At 39.7% G+C, this 17,102-nt stretch overlaps 1 protein-coding gene across 8 annotated transcripts in view; it reads right to left on the bottom strand.

Annotated features, from left to right (window-relative positions):
• Positions 1–4,746, bottom strand: part of PTPN13 (protein tyrosine phosphatase non-receptor type 13) — a 201,843-nt gene extending 197,097 nt beyond the window's left edge. For all 8 annotated transcript variants that reach the window (XM_039250548.1, XM_039250552.1, XM_039250549.1 and 5 more), the window contains exon 1: positions 4,284–4,746. The gene's annotated coding sequence lies outside the window, so the exon portion shown is untranslated. The remainder of the gene's footprint in view (positions 1–4,283) is intronic.
• Positions 4,747–17,102: the final 12,356 nt, after the last annotated feature.

The raw sequence follows: 17,102 nt of genomic DNA, 5'->3' as shown, positions 1-17,102 counted from the left end.
ATTTGAAAATCTCTAGGTAGTGTGTATCAACTATACTACAATAAAAAATTTTAAAAATTTAAAAAATCCATCAGGTAATACAGAATTTTGTAATTATATAAATGTCCTGTATCTGAACTGTCCAATAAAGTGGCTTCCAGCCATGAGTGACTACTGAGCACTTAAAATATGACTAGTGGGAATGAGAAATTGAATCTTAAGTTGCATCTAATTAAATTAAATTTAGCCACACATGGCTGGAACTATGACATCAGACAGTGAAGCACTAGGGAAGTAGAGGGAAAAATTTGTACCTAAAATTCTGATTCAAATAGTAAAAGTCTTGCAGATGGGCATATACAAAGATGCTTCTAAGACGTTAAGTATTTTGGGATTTTTTTTTTGTTTTCGTTTTTTACTTTTGTGATTTATAAAGAGGAAAGGACTAGGCCACAACATAAAAATGTTGTTGCATTTGTGGGAATCAAATTTTCTATACTCACCTTCTAGGGAGGACTAGAATATTGGTTCACAAGTTGGCTCCCTGTTGTAATTTCTTAGGAAACTTCCAAGCCTGGTCTCATCTCCTCAGGGTTCTGGTTTAATTGGTCTGGGTTGAGTCCTGGGCATAAAAATTTTTTAAAGCTACCCTGGAGATTCTAACATGCAGCCAGAGTTGAGTGTTACTAAACTAGAAAGAAAATGAGAAATTATTTATTAAGCATAGATGCAGTATGTGACCAGAGATATTTCTTTGCTGGTAGGCAGAGGGCTTCTGACAACCCAGATCCAAGTCAAAACACCTGAGGGCTGAATATGAGCTACACATTCTGAACATTCAGAAATGATTTGGGTTTTACCATCATAAATTTGTTACTACTGAATGATATTCAAATATGTAAAAGAGATTAGGAAGGAAGGAAATAAACCATATATTGGGTGTCAACTTGCCCTTGCCACTTTCATGTATATTATTAATTTCATCCTCAACATATCTTGGGAGGTAGATATTATTAATTTATTTACAGATACGAAAAGTAAATTTAAAGCTATTCTCTAGGATTTGGACACATGTTTATCAAACAGTAAAGTCCACACTCTACATCACAGCAGAAGGATTCTCTCAGGAAGTTTGTTTCAATAAATTTTCACACTGGAATCAAACAAAAAAAAAAAAAAAGGAAAGAAAAAGCAGCATTCAGTGGTGGAGCAGAGGAGAAGGCAACACACTTAAACAGGTACTTAAACCAGTCCCTGTTCCTGCACTATCTAAGTATGTGATAGCAAACCCTGGTGAAAACAACTTTGTCCAGTCTTCAAATCTATACCATCCTCTACACTAGACCATTTAGGAGTTGCTGCCTCTTATCCTAAGAACTTAAACAACTCATCTCCTACTGCCTCATAAGCTATTTGTTATAGTCACACATTCTTCAGACAGGATACAACAAGATGCTTATTCACAGCACCTGACCAGGAATAAGATAGAGATTTTAAAGACTTATTCATTTAATTTTTTTATTTTTATAATATCATTTCATTTTTAAAACATTTTAAAGACTGTAATCCTTTTTCCCTCCACTCAAAAAATTATAGGAACTCCTCACAGAGCAGTTTACAGACCCACAGTTTTGATGTGATCATATTTACAGTGAATATGGAACTCTTATTTTGACCGAAGTCAGTGAAAGTCTTACATTAATTTACCATTAAAGCAATCTTTTAAAAACTTAGTTCCTGAGTTGTTCAACCATCTTAATTCTTTTTTTTAATTAAAAAATGTTTATTTATTGTCAAGAGAGAAAGACAGAATGTGAGTGGGGGAGGGGCAGAGAGAGAGGTAGACACAGAATCCAAAAAAGGGTTCAGGCTGTCAGCACAGAGCCCCAGGTGGGGCTTGAACTCACAAACCGCAAGATCATGATCTCAGCTGACGCTGGGTACTTAACTGACTGAGCCACACAGGCGCTCACTGAATTTTCAAATTAAGTCAGAAAGTTTCTCAGACAAAGAAAGAAACACGTAAATTCAGAGCAACAGAGGTCCTCACCCTTCCCATCAGCACTAATCCTTCTATCCTGAGACTCAGTATCTTTTTTCCGTTTTCAGGTCCCTACCTTGTAAAGTGACATTAACTCAAATGAGTCACATTTGGTTATATCAGAGGCCAGAAAGGAGAATACCTTCAACTCACTGTTCTAATTAATGGCACAGACTTCTCCCAAAGCATATTCCAAAAGAAGAATATGTTGACAGGCTTGGTGTGTGGCGGTGTTTCTTTTCAATTTCAAATGGTATCAATTACTATTTAATTATACCACAAACATGTTTCATCATTTATTTAAAAACTACAAACTGTCAAAAAAGAAAAAAAAGCAGCAGTAGCTTTTCCCCAGTATGTTTGGGGCCGGGCAAGAAGATGAGCTAGAAAGAAATACACTCAATTGACATATGAGAAGCTACAGTGCTCCCCCATCCAATCCTTAGCCCATTAAAAGTGGAAGAAAGCAAAGATTTGACCTGGTTTTTTCTTAATAATAAATGTTACATAAGTTCCATTCATTTAAAGAATGACACCAATCATCTACCCAGAAACCACTGATTAGCCAATTCTCACACTTACTTCCTGCATTTGAGGCACGCCTCCAGAAGAAGATAATTTAAGTTCTACAACTTCTGACCCTGATCAGAGTGTCAAAATTCATCCTTTAAACTGACACTGGTTTTAACAGTTTGCGTAGGTGTGTGTTACTTGTAACACGAAAAGTTACTTATAAGGATTTTTGGATGCTAGTAATCACCCTCCAAAAACTAAGTAGGCTTTACACACAAGTAAAAATTTTGGTGGGGCAAATGTCAATTCAAAAGGCAAAGGTACATAATGGTAAAAGAAATCATAATTCTCTAACGGTAAAAGTGAGAGTCGCTACAAACTAAGCCGTTTTCTTAATAACTAACCAAGTTTTAATTCCAGCTTCCATCCTACCCTCTCCCCCACACATACAAAGTCTCTAGATCAAAGTCAGAACACAATGTTATTATGAAAAAGTATAATAAATTTAGGATTGGTTGATACAGCAGTTAGTTCGCCTCTGTATGAACTCCCTGAATTAATACAAGCATAAATTGAATAAAAAATGCTAATGATCTTAAAAGGAGAAAGAATGTTTATCAAAGCACCACCCAGAAGCAACCAGTGAGGATGAAGCAAGTTTTCACTTTGATCCTGCCAACCCAGTCATCACAAATTTGGGAAAATACCAACACTTGCTTCATAATACAGCAACTTCTCTAAATTTTCCCAACCTTTAGCAAAACTCCATAGACGTAAATTTTAAAATCTTGCTAATTAGTTACCAGCGCCCTTCATCCCACAGATCAGGTGTCCTACATTTTGTTTAGGTCCCCGCCTTGAAAACAAACCCGATTGCCCCATTTTCTGAGAGGTAAACTCCGCTTCAGGCAGCTCCCTATGAAGTCACCGCGTTTGTTGTTTCAAAGATGCAATTAAACGAACATGACACAAGGCTGTCGGAGATTAGTTGGAAGTGTGTGGAGGTGTCAATCACATGTGTAAAGCCAATGAAAACTGCACTGCTACAAATCTATTTTCATGTTGATATTTCTCCCCATTCCTCCTTCTCCAGTATATTCACAATTAAGCTTTTTAAGAACTTTCTCGACTTTCGCAAACTTTAGTTTTCCAGCTTTCTGTACTAACTATCTTGTAATGAGCCAGGGCGGGTGTGTGTGTGGGGGGGTACTTAACTGGGGCACAGAGAAGAAAAGCAATAAAGAGCTCGCATCAGGCAGTGTCTCTCCCTCTACCCCCTCTTTCCCCCCCTCCCCGCCCCCTCTCCTCTAAGCCCTTACATATACACATTCTTCTGGGCGGCCTCTAACCACACCATGTCCACAGTCATTTACAGAAATTAGAAACAGACTCCGGGATCCCTTCCCACAGCACGCACAGAGCAGAGCCGTACTAGTAGGACGGGGCGATGTCACTCCCTACTAGCCCACAGTCTCTTATGTATGCATGCCCCCTCTGGGGTTTCATTCCCATAATCCGGCGGAGAAGGGGGATTTAGCCAATTCACTGTGAAACTTCGTCTCATCCTTCCCCACCCCAGCCACCCCACCGCGAAAACCAAAGCAAACTTCCTTCCCCAGCAGGGCAACAGAAGAGTTGGTTGCAGGGGCCAGAGCAAAAGCCGAGAGAGGAGGCGATCAGGGAGCGTGGTGTACTTTGTTCCGCACTTCTGGATATCCACAGCAGAGCCCAGGGCTGCTCTCGTCCTTACCCGCTCGTCCGGAGACCCGGTCCTGCTACTGCCGCGCGGGGCGAGGGCTGAAGGGACGCGGCGTCGGGGCGGGCCGCCGGCAGCCGCCTGGGGCGCCGAGAGCCACCACCTCTTCTCCGCCGAACGGCTGCGGGCGTGGGCCGAAGGAGCTGAGGAAGGAGCCTGGGGAGGGGGCGAAGAGGAGCAGCATCTCCTCCTCCTCCACGCCTCGGAAACGCCCCTCCCGCGGCGACCCCGGCCGACCGCCTGACCCCCGAGCGCTGGCGCACCCTGTCTGCGCTCCTGTGCTCTGCGCGCCTCCCAGAGCTTCGCCCAATTCCTCCGGCGTGGGGCGGCTCAACTCCGGCAGCCAGCTCCGAGCGCTGGCGACACGGCTGAGGCGGACCGCGGGGCTGCGGAGTGCTGCGCGCCAGCAAGGCGGTCTCTAGGGGCCGCGACCATGGTGTGTGTGACCCTCACCGCACCGCGGCCGCCGGAGCCTAGCGCAGCTCGGGCTCCACCTCAGGCAGCCGTGCCGGCCCCGCCCCCGTCCCTGTCACTCAAGCCTTTTCCCGGGCTCTAGGAGGACCGTCGAGCGGCGACCCTGCGCTCCCCTCCGCCTCATTGGCCTCCCTGGCATCAGCCCCGCCCCCTCCCTAGGGACGAGGTCGCCGGGGAGACCAGCGCCCAGGTTCCCCTGACAACCGGTGCCTAGGGCCTGGCTTTTGGCGTTCTGGCTAACCGGACGCTCAGGTTGATGGCCGGGCGGCCAAGTCCCTACCCCCTACACTGTGGACTCCTACTTTTCGGCCAAGCTGAAAACGCAGCCGACCGCCTCCGCGCTTCCAACTTCAGAAACTGAACTTTATGGCCCTGGGGAGTGTGAGGGAGAGTGAAAAATGCCTGACTGCTCGCTCTTCCCCTGTGAATCGAAGTAACCCCTCCCCCCCTTGCGCTCCCTCGCTTCCAGCCTAGTTTCCGTATTCTCACCGGGCGGATTTGGGCTTTGAAAGGGTGAGGAGATGAGGGGAGAGAGAGAAAAGGGCTGGGCTCTGCCAGCTCCCTGCAGCAATGTAGCAACTTGGAAATGGCGGGGTCTACGAAAACAGCTCGGTGAGTTTTCCCACAGTTGTAAAGTGATCTTCAAAGGTGTGCTGGCAGCTCTTCGTCGACCCACATGCCCTCGGGAAAACTCAAATACTCATATTTTTTTGGGGAAAAGGTATCTAAGTTCTTATGTTAATTTTTCTCTGAAACTAAGATAATCCTAAAGTTAAAAAAATTAAAAAGTTTAACGTAATCGAATAAAATAGAGAATACCCAATTTTCTGTCTAGGACTACACACTGCGACTTGGCAAAGTAGATGTCCTAGCGGCTATTCCCCTCTTAAAAACAGAAAGATTAGGGTTTCAACAATTAACAAGGAAGTCTTGCTAAATTCATGAGCGAACAGTGTCTTGTCTTTTGAGTTTCAAGTTTGAGTTAATTCTCAGAAGTATAAGGTAACCTGGGGCACTCTGGGAAGGGGGCCTGGGGGTAAATGTAGTCCTGGACTAATAGTGTTGAGCCCTAGGTGAATCTAAACTTTATGGCTGGCTCCAAAATGGAAAGTTCTGAGGCGAAATTAAAACTGCAGTCCTAGGTTCCCTAGCCCCTGAGGCTGCTGTACATGTATGATGAATGAGGGAATTAATAGTAATGATTTACCTTTGGCGAGCACTCGAGTTTTCATTATCTCATTTACTAAATGAGTAACTGTGATGTATGTGTTCAGTCAAATATGCCTTGCAAGAATGCACCGAATGTAATTACTCACAGTGCTAAGCACAATGGAAAATGCACAGCAAAATTTTAAGATAAGGTCCTTGCCCTCAAGGAGCTAACCACAGAGCCTAAGAAAGAAAAGTTGCATTCTTGAAACAATTTGAGATTAGGACTAGAATGTGCAGATGAACTTTGAGTACAGGAGCAGATGAAAGAAAGTCTGTGGTAGGTAGAATGGACTGGATCAGTCAGATTAGGGAGGAGGGGAATTTAAACTGGGTTTTGAAGGGTAAGTAGTAGGATGAATGAAGCACAGATGAGGAAAGACAGAAAATTGAAGGCAACAACGTAAAACCAAAGTGCAACAACAGGAATAGAGTGGTGAAAGTAGGTAACAGTAGAAAAATAATAGAGAAACTAGCTCAGTCAAACTGGAGACAGCAGTGAAGGATTGGAATCCTTTCCCTAATCCTTCCCTGATTTTCTGAAATAGGAAGTTTTTTCAGTATTCCGGTTGATGTATCAGGGTGGTAAGGTAGAATATCTGCCTCGATTTGACTTTGAAAGAAAGTTCATATATTTACTAGAAGGAAAAGTAAATCCATAATACTTGGAATAGCTTGCAAATTCAAGTCAGAAAGAAAGTATAAAGAGTAGAGTGTTGGAAATTTTCACAAAAGTAGACAAACCACAGAGTTGTGAGCTTTGTGTTTTTTGGATTTTTTTTTTTTCTATTAGGGCCATTTCAGGTGGTTGCCCTCAAGGCTTTTTCACCAGTAATCCTTCTGTTTTGTATAAGCTAAAAGGCTGGTTTTAAAATAAATGGCTGTGATACCAAAACCTGATAAAGAGTACACAAAAGAGAAATCTACAAGTTAATCTCCTTTTGGGTATAATGGAAAATCAAAACACATACTTAAAATACAAGTAGAACTCAGAACTATGTCACAAATGCTACTGCAAAATTAAGAGGCATTGGGTATCTGTATGAATGTTTCAATTGATAATGAAAAGTATTTGGTAAAATCTGGCATCATTCCTTAATAAAAACTTTTAAATAATGTAGGATAGGTAATTTAACAATATATATTTTATACCAAAACCAGAAGCTTGCTTATAATGAAACATTGTCATTATTCCCATTGAAGTCAGAAACAGGGATATGATGGCCAATCCAATGAGACATGAACTAGAAATACAAAATTAAATACTGAAAGTAAATTAGGATTGCCATTTGTTTGCAAATTATATGAAAACTCCATGGATCAATTGAAAAACTTGTAAAATGAGTTAAGGTAAGCAGTTATAAAAATTAACATACAAAATCAAGAGCTTTCCCATGTACAAACCCTAACTAGTTAGAACATATGATATAAAAAGAATCCTATTTATAATGACCACAATTAAATACCAAAAAATGAATACCAAAAGAAATTAATAAAAAGTACTTTATCTTTTTTTAAGTTTTATTTATTTCTGAGAGAGAGAGAGAGAAGCGTGAATAGGGGAGAGTCAGAGAGACACAGAATCTGAAACGGGCTCTAGGCTCTGAGCTAGCTGTCAGCACAGAGCCCGATGCGGGGCTTGAACCCACAAACCATGAGATCATGACCTGAGCTGAAGTCGGACGCTTAACCAACTGAGCCACCCAGGTGCCCCAATAAAAAGTACTTTAAAAATGATGACCTTATGGGACAAAACGGTTTGAATAAAGAAGAGATATATATACTTTTAGATTAAATACTAAGACTCAAAGATCATAAAATTATAATATCTTTTACAAGTAATCTACACATCTAGTATAGTTTTAATCAAATGTGTAACAGTACTTTGGAGAATTTGAGAAAATACTTTAAAATTCACTTGGAAGATTAACCTTTTAGAAATAACCTATGTTTAGCCACAGACTTGACACCAGACCAGGTACAGTATATGATAAATACTAGGTGCAGTATATAATAAAAGAGGAACATGTATCATTCAATAAATAGTGTTGAGAAATCTAGCTATTTCTTGTGTGCCTTTTCAGACACACAGACACACACACACATACATGTGTTCTTTTTCAAAGTAAGGTTAGCTCACATACTTTTCTAATGCTTTTTTTAAACTTTGTAATATCTCTTTGATCTCTATTTTCAGATCTTCTCTCTAGATATGCCTTTTTTGAATGGCTGTATAATGTTCTGTTGCTTAGATATGACATAATTTATTTAACCCCTCCCTTTTTAATTGACACATAGGTTATTCCCAAACCTTTGCTATTCCTTACAATTCGAAATCTATTTCTTTGTAACTGGTCCTGTCTTACATGTGAAATGGAACTGTAGGTTTAGTTTCTACAAATGTGATTGCTGGATTAAAGAGTAGGCACATTTTACATTTGATAGTCAAAACCAAGCTGCCCTCTAAAGTAGGACAAATTAGGGACACCTGGATGGCTCAGTGGGTTAAGCGACCAACTTCGGCTCAGGTCTTGATCTCATGGCTCATTAGTTTGAGCCCCGTGTCAGGCTCTGTACTTCAGAGCCTGGAGCCTGCTTCAGATTCTGTGTCTCCCTCTCTCTCTGCCCCTCTCCTGCTTGGGTTCTGTCTGTCTCTGATTCTCAGAAATAAATAAATGTTAAAAAAAAATTAAAAAGGGGCTCCTGGGTGGCTCAGTCGGTTAAGTGTCTGACTTCAGCTCAGGTCATGATCTCACAGTTTGTGGGTTCGAGCCCCACGTTGGGCTCTGTGCTGGCATCTAGCTCAGAGCCTGGAGCCTGTCTTTGGATTCTGTGTCTCCCTCTCTCTCTGACCCTCCACTGCTCATGCTGTCTCTACTTTTCTCTCAAAAATAAATAAAATATTTTAGAAAAACATATAAAAAATTTTTAAAAAGTAGTACAAGTTAGTCATCCCAGTACAGGTGGCAAGTTTGATAGCACACTTTGTTTCCCCCCACCTTTACCAATACAGCATTAGGAAACTTTTTTGGTCTTTGCCAATCTAATAGGTACAGAATGCTGTCACATTACAAGTCTAATTTTCATTCTCTTATGAGTAATTTTTCGTATGCTTACAAGCCTTTTTATTTTGTTACAAAAAACATTCTTTCATGGCTTTGTTTTTCACATTTTATTCTTTGATCCGTATGAAATCTGTTTGGTGGTAGCAGCATATACCCACTTGTCTCCCAAATCTTAATGAGCTCCCAAGTGGTTCATGGACCTCAGAATATTCATCACTTAGAGACCAGCCTTTTGTCACACTCTAAGTCAGGAATATTGTATGTGGGGCCCACAGATCATCCGTTAACAGACTCCTTAAGACTGTATTCCAGGTATGTGTATTTGTGAATTTTTCTAGGGAGAGCATCTATATATTTCAGAAAATTCAGAAAAGTGTTTTTCTATCTTTCCAAAATGTTAAGATTGTGTGCTTGAAATGCCAATGATTTTAAAATATCACCTTTACCTTAAAGGTTGAAAAGAATTCTAGGCTAATCTACATCTGTAAATAGCAATGTTTTCCCAGCTGGCTTCTTGTGTTCATCTCAATATGAAACATTTGTATTCTGGCTTGTACCAACTGTGTTAGTGTTTTTCTTCCTTTTAAGCCCAGAAACATATTATCCTTTTTTGCTTACAGAGTAAGGACTGTGATCTCAGAACTTTGCCCAGGGGAGAAGCAGAAGCAAGATAAGTAATCCACCAAAACATGAGCAGGTAATTGGAGCACAAAGTCTGACAGTGCTTAAGGAAGACTTTGTGAGACGGTACTGACACTTCCAAGTGAACCAAGAATTAGCTGGGGGAAAATGCAGCAATGGAAACCAGATAGGACTACAATTACCCTCAGGTCCATTGAATAAACAGGTGATTTTCTTTTGGTAGTGGCTGAACTCTCTTTAGAATGTGAGAATTCCCGTAGGATGTAGTGTTACATGACAGCAATGGCACAGATAACTCTAGACATTGGGAGGCAGCCTGGTAGCTCAGCACAATGAAAGTGCACAGCATTTGCACTCAAAAGACCTAAGTACAAATCTTGGCAAGTCACCTCACTTCTCTGAGTGTCATTTTCCTTATTTATAAAGTGAAGGAAATAAGAATAGCTGATATGTTCCACATATAATAGCCTGTAATGTTCTTTCAATATTCATCAGTATTACATGAAATAGTTGTAAACTTCCAAGTGCTATTTAAGAAAATCAAGCAACAATAACGACAAAAGCTATGCAGATTTTTTTGGAATTAGTGTTTTAGACTTATTCAGAAAAAAAGATTTCTAAATAATCTCTTTCATTCAGAAGAGAAACTTTTTTTTTAAGACTGGTTATTTATTTTTGAGAGAGAGCACACACTAGTGTGGGAGAGACAGAGAGAGAGGGAACCAGAGGATCTGAAGCAGGCTCTATGCTGTCAGCAGAGAGCCTGATGTGGGGCTTGAACTCATGAGCCATGAGATCATGACCTGAGCTAAAGTTGGACATTTAACGAAAGGAGCCACCCAGGCGCCCCTGAAGAGAGACTTCGAAAAAAAAAAAAAAAAAAAAATTCAGGTACCAGTGGTAGCTAGTCCCATGAAAGATTACATCACAAAATTTTAATTGTGGTGCTGCTGTAACCAATTTTCTTCACCAACAAGATTCTTAGCTCTCTTCCAGTTTCCCCTAAGGCCCCAAATTGACCAGGGTTTGTTAGTTACTTATACCAGGGCTGGCAGTGTATTAGGCTAAAAACATTTACCTACTCCTGCTTGATTTGTCAGTTACTCAGTGGCTCTGCATGAGTCCAAATATTTCCTGGGTGCCTCAGCTAGAAATTCTCACTTTTAGTCACTAAGGAGTTAAAACTGCAAAGGTGTTCACTTTAGAAGGTGGAAGTTAAAATTCACATTACCTTCCAGTTTTCTCTCTTTGCACATTAGTATAGATTGGTTTATCAGATTAGGTAGTTGTCACTTTAAACCCTGAGGGTGAGAGTTACTGGAGAGGCAGATTTTAATGAGCTTGAAGGGGAAGAAGAAAAGGGGGAAGCTAGTTTCGGTGTGAGTGGAAGAGAAAGAGAGAGTGAGAGAAGAATTTGGTGGGCGGAGAGGTGTGTGGTATGAGGGTGACTCGCCAAGGGACAGAATCAGGGAAGTATGTGTAGTACTAAAGGGGTGTGGCACTGGGCTCAAACTGCCTAATTCACAATTTTTACTAGGGCTGGTCCTGTCTCTGACTCATTTCTACTGCTTGTCCTGGCAAGTTATGTAACTGCCTGTTCAGTTTGGTTGAACAGAGTATGGCAAATGAGCAGAACCCTTCTGTTTTTTGAAACAAAGCCACGTTTGAACATACACAAAGTAACCTAATAACGAGCATACTGTCCTCTAAACCTGACCTAATAGGGCCTTGCCTTAGGGTTCATGACTGCCAATCTTGATTTTCTTAAGTGTTCCCAGAAATGGAGACCAAATCAGAAGTTAAGCTTTCTAGTTTACGTTCTGTTTTGAAGAGGGTGATTTCACACTGTCCCACGGGAGTCAGCTGCCGTGCAAGAAGTTGATCATTAAAGGCTTTGTTAGGCAGAGTTGGAGTGTTTTAATGAAACAAAACATCACTTCACAAAAAGTTTCTTAGAAGTTGATTGATTTTTACATTTTCTCGTTTAATGTCTATTAGAAAACTTGGGAGGAAAAATAGTCTTAGCTACAGACACTGATTATCAATTTAGGTCCAAATCCAGACTTAGGATACTCGTATAAACAGGAGAAATGCCACATTTCACAACCACATGAAAAGAGGAAATTTGTCTTAGAGACTTGAAGCTGTTAAAGATGAGTTGTTCTTTAGTTTACCTTAAAAATTAAAGTAGAGAACTATTAAAAATTATACATATGTAAATTAAGTATTTTATTTTTACCAAAAACCTATCATTATACATTCATTAGCCAATCTTTTGATGTTGGGCCAAGGTTTTTCAGACCATAAATCTGCAATTGAGAGTCATAGGTTGTCAGTTTTACATAAACCTTTCCTAAATGCAAACTCTAAAATTTTCTGTTTTGGTTTTTATTAAAGGAAAAGTAGAACTTGAGGATGCTTGTGTAATATATTACAGTTTTCTTGCCTCTGGTAATTCGTACCGGTAATTTGCTTTTCTATAGCCTTCAACTTCATTTTTTTTTTTTAAATTTTTTTTTTTAATGTTTTATTTATTTCTAGGAGAGAGAGAGACAGCGTGAGCAGGGGAGAGTCAGAGAGAGAGGGAGTCACAGACTGAAATAGGCTCCAGGCTCTGAGCTGGCAGTCAGCACAGAGCCCGATGCGGGGCTCGAACCCACGAACCGCGAGATCATGACCTAAGCGAAAGTCGGACGCTTAACCGACTAAGCCACCCAGGCGCCCCCTTCAACTTCATTTTTAAAAATTGTGTTAAAATATATATAACCTAAAATTCACAACTCTAAGTGTGTTTATAACTTTCAACTTTATTTTCATTTTGCACTTAACAAAGCGTATAAAAGTTAAATTACCTAAGTACATTAGCAAGAATAACTTACAGTAAGAGTTTGGGAAACTAAAACAATTGACAAAAAAAAAATTTCTTAATGTTTACTTATTTTTAAGAGAGAGCAGAGGAGGGGCAGCAAAATCTGAAGCAGGCTTCAGGCTCTGAACTATCAGCACAGAGCCTGATGTGGGGCTTGAACTCAGGAACTGCAAGATTATAACCTGAGCCGAACTTGGATGCTTAACCAACTGAGCCACCCAGGCACCCCATAAAACAATTGATTTTTATGTATGTTTCATGAGGGCAGGATTTTAGTCTGTTTTACTCACAGCTGTGTCCCACCTTCTAGAAAAGCCTGTCACAAAGTAGACTCTCAGACACTGTTAAAGGAATGGATAAATGGCTGCTGGTGGTTATAACTCAGCTAGAGGAAGCATAAAGGTACAGGTATGCTATGCTATAACCCATTAGTAAGCATTCAGCGGCCATGGACATCAGTCTGTGCATTTTTATAGAGGGAATGGGAGAACATCGGTTAGTCTTGGAATGTGGTTTGACCAAGTGAAGGTCATTTAATAGAGCTATTTTATTTTGAAAAAGTCCCCATATAGCATTAAACACCAGATGTTATATGCAGTAAGTGTTCTGAAGATAGTAATCTTTGTTGATTGTTGGTTGATCTCTTTATTCTTGGTATTCTACTGACAGAAGAAGAGAGAGAAATGGGTGAGGATAAATAGTAGAGATATTAATATGCAAATATATAGTTTACTCTTGGAGTGTAGAGGGGAAACACAACTTTTCTTACCTTCTCAAAACAGTTATTAAACTTTGATAGTAATATGAACTCAAAGAATAATGAACTCTTTTCCCTTTGATCAGAGAATATACTCTAATTACTCAGCTTTCAATAAGCATTCCCTGCTTCATTATAGTTTGAATGATCCTCCATTCTCTTGTCCAGTTCTCTTAATGGGAAAGTCTTTCCAGTGTCACCAATGGCAACTCTAATTAGATGATGAATTGTGGTATTTATCAGCCAAAAACTGTTAGCCAAAAATGACTGTCTTTAAAACTCTTACCAGCTTGAGCAGTAGATTGGATGGATTCCAGTTACATTAATAAAACAAATTGAGTCCCATCTTCTCCCAGAGGACCCCTAGAGTCCAGAAACTGTGTTGTCCACCTCTCATATTTCTAGGATTCTCCAAGTAATGGTTTACATGTGCTCTGTAATGTTTGTCTTTGTTCTTATGCTCAAACTTCCTCCTGAAAGTCTAATGCCTGAACATCACATGCAGTAGGGTGCTTGCTCTTCCCACTGCAGCTTGTGCCCTCCATGGGACAATGAATGTCAGTGTTGAGGAGATTGTCTCTCAGTGTTCCCAAAGCTGTCAGCAATGAGCCAGAGCTGGGCTGGGTTCATCTGCAGAGGTAAGGCACCCTTGTGCCACACTTTGTCACATGGTTCTTGAAGCATCACTGTTCCATGTTCATTATATCACAATGTCTCTGTTGAAATTAACTATCTTAAGTACATGGGAGTAAATAAAGAGAGGTCGTCACCATACCATACCTTTTCCCTTACTGTCATCACCCTACACACACTCTCACATACAAACTCTCCCTGTTCCCTGAACCAAGCATAAAAATATTTCTGTGCATAAACTCTTCCAAATAGATGCTTTAAGAGACCACCAGCCATCCCATTCAGCAAATAGGCAGACTCTGATAATCAGATTATTGCAGGAGAATGTGGTAGGGGGTTAGTACCATTGGTTTTCAGATAGAAGAAGTATCTTCTAGTTAAAGGATAATCCCTTATTTTGGACATCTGACCATGTTTTTCCAGTAGAATATAAACTCTTTGAGGACAGTGCATCATAAAGGCTATTAGCTCCAAGCAATAAAATATCTCTTAAGTAGTGGCTTAAACAGAAAGTGTTATTTTTCTCATAAGAAGCCAGATGGTCCTCAAAAAATTAAAAATAGAATTACCCTATGACCCAGCAATTGCGCTACTAGGTATTTATCCAAGGGATACAGGTGTGCTGTTTCAAAAGGACACATGAACTCCAATGTTTATAGCAGTGCTATCAACAATAGCCAAAGTATGGAAAGAGCCCAAATGCCCATTGATGGATGAATGGATCAAGAAGATGTGGAATAAATATATACAATGGAGTATTACTTGGCAATAAAAAAGAATGAAATCTTGCCATTTGCCGCTATGCAGATGGAACTAGAGGGTATCATGATAAGCAAAATTAGTCAGTCAAAGACAAATATCATATGATTTCACTCATGAGGAATTTAAGATACAAAACAGGTGAACATAAGGGAAGGGAAGCAAAAATAATATAAACACAAGGAAGGGAACAAAACGTAAGAGACTCTTAAATATAGAGAATAAACAGAGGTTGCTAGAGAGGTTATAGGAGGGGGGGATGGGCTAAATTGGTAAGAGGCATTAAGGAAGACATTTTTTGGGATGAGCACTCGGTGTTATACATAGGGGATGAATCTACTCCTAAAATCATTGTTGCACTATATGCTAACTAACTTCGATGTAAATTTAAGAATAAATAAATAAATGAAAAAAAAAAAAAAAAAGAAGCCAAGTGGTAGGCAACTGCTTCTCGTGTCCAAGCCAGGGTCACTGCACTTCAGTTCTCTTTGCCTTTCTCTTAAAATTATGATAGGATCCTACAACCCAGCAGCTGCACTACTAGGTATTTGTCTATAGGGTATAAAAATGCTGATACTAGCACATGTACCTCCATGACTATAGAAGCAATATCAACAGTAGCCAAATCATGGAAAGAGCCCCAGAAATCCTTTGACTGGTGAACTGATAAAGAAGATGTAGTACACACACACACACACACACACACACACACACACACACACACTGGAATATTAGTAGGTGGTCAAAAAGAATAAAGTCTTGCCATTTGCAACAATGTGGATGGAACTAGAGTGTATTATGCTAAGCAAAATAAGTCAATCAGAGAAAGACGAATATCATATGACTTCACTCATATGAGGAATTTAAGATACAAAACAGAAGAACATAAGGGAAGGGAAGGAAAAATAAGATAAAAAATACAGATAAGGAGGCAAACAATGAGAGAATCTTAAATAAAGAGAACAAACTGAGGATTGCTGGAGGGGAGGGTAGTGGAGGGATGGGCTAAAAGGGTGATGGACATTAAGGAAGGCACTTGTTGGGATGAGCACTGGGTGTTGTATGTAAGTATGAGTCACTCACTGGGTTCTACTCCTGAAACCAATACTCACTGTATGTTAAATGTCTTGAATTTAAATAAATTAATTTTAAGAAATCATAATAGGACTGCTGTAATTCCAGGTGTTCAATTCTCTTTCAAGACCAGATGAAGGCTGGGAAAGTATGGAATCAGGCTTGGGTGTTCTGTCTCTTTGTGTCTCTGTGTCTCTGTCCGTCTGTCTCTCTGTATATATAATAACCTACATATATATATATATATATGTATATATAAAGTTTTATATATATATATATATGTATATATAAAGTTTTATATATATATATACATATGTATATATAAAATTAAAAGCTTTTCCTAAAAGACTTAACTTTTTTCACCTACATATTACTGGCGAAAATTGTGTCCAGCTAACTACAAGGAAAGCAAAGGCAGGCATGGGAAATAGGGTCTGGAAGTGGATACTGGATTACTGAGGCAATCATCAGTATCTGCTGCTTTAGTATTCTTGGCATGGGTGTACTACAGGCAGAGTTTGGTTCAGTGAGTGGTGAGAATAGGGTGAACAGGTTATTTGGATGTCGTAAAAATAAGTTTTCCATGAATCTTTAAGTAAAAACGATTTAAAGTAAATCTTTAAGTACTCTAAAGTAAGAACTTTATGAGAAAATTTAAAACAAATTTTATTTATTTATTTTTTAAATTTATGTTTTATTTATTTCTAGGAGAGAGAGAGACAGCATGAGCAGGGGAGGGTCAGAGAGAGAGGGAGTCACAGACCGAAAGAGGCTCCAGGCTCTGAGCTGGCAGTCAGCACTCAGAGCCCGACGCGGGGCCCGAACCCACGAACCGCGAGATCATGACCTAAGCGAAAGTCGGACGCTTAACCGACTAAGCTACCCAGGCGCCCCACAAATTTTAAATAAATTTTAAAAATTATACAATAATATTTTCATAAAATAATTTTCTTTATATCACTTCAACAATTGATTTCAGAACATGTTCAACTATAACCACACCATGGTAAGATCAAAGTATAAATATACTTATCAACTAAATGCAGAAATCTAACAAAAGATTGTGTTAGTATCATTGGTTTCCCAGTTACTATAGAAAATTTTCTGTCAAATTATTCATCTTTACAAGTCCATTGATTTGGTTCCCAATTTCTGTTTGGTGTCATCAGTGGCAGGCCACTGCCTCTCTCTTCTCCGACAGTGTCATATGTGTTTTCTTTAGATGACACAGATGACTATTTCAGTCTTCCTTTATAGATTAAGCTAAGTAAAATGTAACAGCTCTAAGGCACAAGAGACCTATAATGGAGGAGAAAACAAATAGCCAAAGT

This window comes from Hyaena hyaena, unplaced genomic scaffold (assembly GCF_003009895.1).
Source record: "Hyaena hyaena isolate Hyena2069 unplaced genomic scaffold, ASM300989v1 scaffold_373, whole genome shotgun sequence".
Classification (NCBI taxonomy): domain Eukaryota; kingdom Metazoa; phylum Chordata; class Mammalia; order Carnivora; family Hyaenidae; genus Hyaena; species Hyaena hyaena.
The sequence above is the reverse complement of the archived record's forward strand: the minus strand, read 5'-3'. Positions and strand labels throughout refer to the sequence as shown.